The 6,469-nt window shown below is 46.1% G+C and overlaps 1 protein-coding gene across 3 annotated transcripts in view; it reads left to right on the top strand.

Moving 5' to 3' along the window:
- Positions 1-317: 317 nt before the first annotated feature.
- Positions 318-6,469, top strand: part of col7a1 (collagen, type VII, alpha 1) — a 436,569-nt gene continuing 430,417 nt past the window's right edge. For 2 of the 3 annotated variants that reach the window (XM_072581825.1, XM_072581826.1), the window contains exon 1: positions 319-623. The gene's annotated coding sequence lies outside the window, so the exon portion shown is untranslated. Of the gene's footprint in view, positions 624-6,469 lie in introns of all 3 variants that reach the window. The other variant, XM_072581827.1, reaches the window with a different exon arrangement.

The raw sequence follows: 6,469 nt of genomic DNA, 5'->3' as shown, positions 1-6,469 counted from the left end.
TTCTGTCCTTCAATCAGCATTGTCAAAGCAAATGGTTTAATTATTATCAGAACAGGCTCTGAGTGGTTAAAGAAAAATGGAAAGTTTTTTTTTCAATGAAGGGTTGCGTTTCTACCGAGATCGCAAAAGGAACCATTCTCCGATTGTGTTTTAAATTGCTCTTGAATTTGAAAACATTTTCAGAATAAAGAAAGTTGTAATTAAGTTCTGGGTGGGGCTCCTCAGTGTAGGATCGACTCTACAGTTGGTGCCGACACACCACCTGTACCGAGGAAGCCCACACAGTAATGCATCTCTCTGAACACTATTGGCTGCATCTTTTTTTAAAGGCAGGACACACACACACACACACACAAATGCCTGTCAAAAGAGGGATGAGACTTGATCCAAATTTTAACCCTCACCTCCTCAGTCCAAACAGAAACGGTTAAGTGCAGAGGTTGTCTGGAGAGAGCTGAGATCTCCCACCCACAGACCCATCAAAGGCTGTGCAGTTCAGGGGCAGGAAGAAACAAGGAGTTTTGGCTCTGGGATTTTCCTATGTTCTGCAAAGTTTCGGAGACTTCAAGGACGCGGGGCACATTGCAAATCCGGATCCGGGGGCTATGTCTTAATTGAAACAGGTAACGGGGTCCGCAGATTACTCAGCAAATTGCTTTCTGTGTTGCGAATTGCAGAAAGTGTAGTGCGGTGCATCTGAAAATAAACTGCATTGAAAGTTGCAGCAAGGAAGTTTAATACCAACTCCTTACGTTACAACCACCGCGATTCTTTTCAACTGTGTCGTGTAAGTGATTTCCTTCTGTATTCTTAACGAATATCGAATTGGTGGAAGCTGCCTAGTGTGTAAACAAGGAGATCATTGTTAAACTCTGAGAATCCTTGCCTTAAAAAAAAATTCTCGGGGTTGGGGTGGAGTTAAAGTTCGCCCAGAGACAGCAGCTCTCAAGTTTGCAGTGAATGTTGGATCTCCAGACCAAGTCTAGCCCTTGCCCTTGTAAAGTGGGCACACTGATTGTCCCTTGCAGGTTTGAGGGAGTGCTGCACTGTTGGAAGCACAGCTATTCAGTTAAGAATTTCATCCACAGTTCCTTAATGATCCCATAACATGAGTTGAAAGAAGAGCAGAGCTCTCTTTGATGTTCGTATTATGAACATTAGAACCTCATTCTTCTATCAACCCTCAGTGATCTTTGACTCCCCTTCTGACCAATCCAAAAGAAGTCTGTTTTTTTTAAAAAAAAACTTGAACAAGACCAATGTTGTATGCAGTAAAATAAGAGAGTGATGGATGCTGAAGGTCTGAAACATAAATTGCTGGAGAAACTCAGCAGGTCTGGCAACACCCGTGCAGAGAAAGCTGCAGTTCTCAACAAGAGGGACTGGATTTGAACTACCAACTCTGCTTTCTCTCTCCACTGATGCTGCCTGACCTACTGAGTTTCTCCAGCAATTTTGGCTGTGCGTTAATATTTCATGCAGCCTCTTTAGTGCAATCTGTGCCAGAGATGCTGAATCGTAGAAGATTTGAGAACTTTCTCCATCAGGTTTGGGATTTGAAAAAGAGTCAGGAACATATAGAATTGGAAGTTCAGTAAGGTGCAGAAACCAAGAGATAGGAGGATGGAGGGTTGTACAAATTGCTGGTGTCACAACAATGAAGCATTGAATATTTCAGTAGGACAGAGGGGCTCTGGGTAGAGAGCAGGACTTTAGCTGTAATGTAAAAACGGAAAAAACTGTGGATGCTGTAACTCAGAAACAAAAATAGAAAATACTGGAAAAGCTCAGCAGGTTTGGCAACAGCTCTGACGAGAAATCAGAGTTCCAAAGTTCTGAACAAGGGTCACCGAACCTGAAACGTTCAATCTGATTTTTTTTTTACTTCATAGATGCTGCCGGATCTGCTGAAATTTTCCAGCAATTTCTGGTTTTAGCTGCAATACATTTGGGAAGGTGGGATGAATTGTTGTCGTGCCTCTGTACTTCCTGGGAATCTCCTGGGAGTGAGCATGTAACGTGGAAGTTTCTATAAATTTCTGGTCCTAGCTCTGACCCTGCCACCCAGTTCTGTGACATCACAAGGTTCTTGTCACTGGTTGGACCTGTTTCCTGAATGCTGCATTGGCTGCTCCTTTTTGGGTTAGCCCGACATGAGGTTTGGGACTGGGGTTTAATCCCACATTCAGACATTGCTCCCTGTGTCTGTGCTGTCACCACCCCTCTGCCTTATTGACAATGACTATGTCTGACATGCTGGCATTCTGAAACACTTTTATTGACACACTGTTACACTTCATATAGTCTCTCTCTGTCTCTTTTACCACCCCCCCCCAATAGTCTGTCTTTTTCTCACCTACTCTCTCTCCCCCTCACTCACCCCATTAGATTCTTTTGCTATTCAGTCTCTCTCTCTATCTCTTTCTCTCTTACTCACACTCAGTCTTTCTCTCTCCTTCTGTCTCTCTTCCATCCCCACAATTTCTCTCTCTCCCTCCCCAGTCTCTCTCCCTCCTAGTCTGTTTCCCCACCCAATCTCTCTCTCTCTACCCCCAGTTTCTTTCTCTCTTCCCCCACACTGAGTCTCTCAGTTTCTCAGTGCAATCATCCTACATCTCTTGTCTTTTAGTTCCCTTTGCTCCCCCAGTTTCTCTCTCTTCTTCCTCCCCCCCCCACTCAGTATCTCTGTCTCGCTCTTTTGCTTTCTCTCTCCCACACTCACTCTCTTGCTCACTCTCCCACAGTGTGTCTTTCCTTCTGTCTGTCTCTCTCCCTCTTTGCACCTTCCCCCCTCACCTCTGCACTTGGTGTCTCTCTCTCTCTCTCTCTCACACACACACACCCCAGTTCCCCCTCTTTTAGTTCCTCTCTGTGCCCCTCAGTCTCACACTGTCTCAGTTTCTCTCTCTCCCCTCCCATCTCTTTCATTCTCTCACTCTCCAGACTCTGGGACAGACTATTCTCACCTCAGAGTTTTGGTCGTGTATAATTGTTGATGTTGGTGTTACACCATCTTACTGTGTAATGAGCTATCCATTGTTATTGTGCTATAGAGTCTCAGAGAGGACTCTGATTAGGAATGATAAGGAGCTGGATTGACCTCAGGACCCAATGGGTCCAGCACCAGCTGGGGTGGTGGTGGGGGCTGTTTTTGTGTGGTGGATGGGGGGGTTGGTGGATTAAAAGCAGCTGGAATGCTGGGAGGAGAGGAGAAGAGGGTGGTTGAGAGTGCAGGGAGAGGGTGGGCTGGATGTGCTGAGGAAAATACACAGGGACACAGGACAGAATTTGAGTCATACAGTCATAGAGATGTTCAGCATGGAAACAGACCCTTCAGTCCAACCCATCCATGCCGACCAGATATCCCAACCCAATCGAGTCCCACCTGCCAGCACCCGGCCCATATCTCTCCAAACCCTTCCTATTCATATATCCATACAAATGCCTCTTAAATGTTGCAATTGTACCAGCCTCCACCACATCCTCTGGCAGCTCATTCCATACACATACCACCCTCTGCGTGAAAAAGTTGCCCCGTAGGTCTCTTTTATATCTTTCCCCTCTCACCCTAAACCTATGCCCTCTAGTTCTGGACTCCCTGACCCCAGGGAAAAGACTTTGTCTATTTATCCTATCCACGCCCCTCATAATTTTGTAAACCTCTATAAGGTCACCCCTCAGCCTCCAACGCTCCAGGGAAAACAGCCCCAGCCTTTTCAGCCTCTCCCTATAGCTCAAATCCTCCAAACCTGGCAACATCCTTGTAAATCTTTTCTGAACCCTTTCAAGTTTCACAACATCTTTCCAATAGGAAGGAGACCAGAATTGCACGCAATATTCCAACAGTGGCCTAACTAATGTCCTGTACAGCCGCAACATGACCTCCCAACTCCTGTACTCAATACACTGACCAATAAAGGAAAGCATACCAAATGGCTTCTTCACTATCCTATCTACCTGCGTCTCCACTTTCAAGGAGCTATGAACCTGCACTCCAAGGTCTCTTTGTTCAGCAACACTCCCCAGGATCTTACCATAAAGTGGATAAGTACTGCTAAGATTTGCTTTCCCAAAATGCAGCACCTCGCATTTATCTGAATTAAACTCCATCTGCCACTTCTCAGCCCATTGGCCCATCTGGTCCAGATCCTGTTGTAAACTGAGGTAACCCTCTTTGCTGTCCACTACACCTCCAATTTTGGTGTCATCTGCAAACTTACTAACTGTACCTCTTATGCTCGCATCCAAATCATTTATGTAAATGACAAAAAGTAGAGGGCCCAGCACAGATCTTTGTGGCAATCCACTGGTCACAGGCCTCCAGTCTGAAAAACAACCCTACACCACCACCTTCTGTCTTCTACCTTTGAGCCAGTTCTGTATCCAAGTGGCTAGTTCTCCCTGTATTCCATGAGATCTAACCTCGCTAATCAGTCTCCCATGGGGAACCTTGTCGAACGCCTTACTGAGGTCCATATAGATCATATCTACTGCTCTGTCCTCCTCAATCTTCTTTGTTACTTCTTCCAAAAACTCAATCAAGTTTGTGAGACATGATTTCCCACAAACAAAACCATGTTGACTATCCCTAATCAGTCCTTGCCTTTTCAAATACATGTACATCCTGTCCCTCAGGATTCCCTCCAACAACTTGCTCTACACTGAGGTCAGGCTCACCGGTCTATAGTTCCCTGACTTGTCTTTACCGCCTTTCTTAAACAGTGGCACCACGTTTGCCAACCTCCAGTCTTCTGGCACCTTACCTGTGACTATCGATGATACAAATATCTCAGCAAGAGGCCCAGCAATTGCTTCTCTAGCTTCCCACAGAGTGCTAGGGTACATAGTGGGTGGCACGGTGGCACAGTGGTTAGCACTGCTGCCTCACAGCGCCAGAGACCCGGGTTCAATTCCCGCCTCAGGCAACTGACTGTGTGGAGTTTGCATGTTCTCCCCGTGTCTGCGTGGGTTTCCTCCGGGTGCTCCAGTTTCCTCCCACAGTCCAAAGATGTGCAGGTCAGGTGAATTGGCCATGCTAAATTGCCCGTATTGTTAGGTAAGGGGTAAATGCAGGGGTATGGGTGGGTTGCGCTTCGGTGGGGCGGTGTGGACTTGTTGGGCCGAAGGGCCTGTTTCCACACTGTAAGTAATCTAAACCTGATCAGGTCCTGGGGATTTATCCACCTTTAACTGTTTCAAGGCATCCAGCACTTCCTCCTCTGTAATCTGGACATTTTTCAAGATGTCACCATCTATTTCCCTACAGTCTATATCTTCCATATCCTTTTCCACAGTAAATACTGAGCAAAATATTCACTTAGTAACACCCCCATTTTCTGTGGTTCCACACAAAGGCCGCCTTGCTGATCTTTGAGGGGCCCTACCCTCTCCCTAGTTACCCTTTTGTCCTTAATATATTTGTAAAAACCCTTTGGATTCTTCTTAATTGTATTTGCCAAAGCTATCTCATGTCCCCTTTTTGCCCTCCTGATTTCCCTCTTAAGTATACTCCTACTTTTCTTCATACTCTTCTAAGGATTCACTCGATCTATCCTGTCTATACCTGACATATGCTTCCTTCTTTTCCTTAACCAAACCCTCAATTACTTTAGTCATCTTGAGTGAGGTTGCCTGGGACAACATTGGGAAATGTGGTGCTGGAAAAGCACAGCCGGTCAGTCAGCATCCAAGGAACAGGAGAGTCAACGTTTTGAGCATAAGCTCTTCATCACGAACTTATGCTCAACATCGATGCTCCTGCTTCTCGGAGGTTGCCTGACCTGCTGTGCTGTTCCAGCACCACACTCTCGACTCTGATTTCCAGCATCTGCAGTCCTCACTTTCTCCCTCAACATTGGAAAGGTCAGGGAACTGGAACTGGGAGTCAAGAGAGGTCAGACATGGGATGAAGGGGACTAGAATGGGGCTGTGTGGGGGTCTAAGAGTCATCATTGTAGGAGCAAGGGAAACTGTAGAGTGGTCTACATAGAACTATAATAGCATACTGACAGAGTGGAGAGGTGATGGCTGTTTGCTATTATTGCTGGACTGCTCATCCAGAGACCCACATAATGTTCTGGGGACCTGGGTTTGAATCCTGCTGTTGGCAGATAGTGGAATTCAAATTCCACAAATCCATCTGGAATTCAGAGACTAGTGATTAAGGAGCTTGGGGAGAATGGAGAACGAGGGAGGGGGTGTGTCAGGGAGAGCAGAAGACTAGAAACTAGGGGTCCACGTAGGGGAAGGGGGGTACTGGAGGTCCAGTGAATTCTGGGGGGTAGTGTTAGGTAGCTGAAAGCTTTGTTGGGGGGGGGGGGGGGAAATTGAAGAGAAAGACATGATTCAGAACCAGTAACATGATTAGTTGGGTCTGTTATAAAACCCTTCCTAAAATAAAATCCTTCTGATGTTTGACATTTGATTGTTTTTCATCCTGTTTTGGTCAGTCTGACCAAATTTCCTGATG

Source organism: Chiloscyllium punctatum, chromosome 12, assembly GCF_047496795.1.
Source record: "Chiloscyllium punctatum isolate Juve2018m chromosome 12, sChiPun1.3, whole genome shotgun sequence".
Lineage (NCBI taxonomy): Eukaryota > Metazoa > Chordata > Chondrichthyes > Orectolobiformes > Hemiscylliidae > Chiloscyllium > Chiloscyllium punctatum.
The sequence above is the reverse complement of the archived record's forward strand: the minus strand, read 5'-3'. Positions and strand labels throughout refer to the sequence as shown.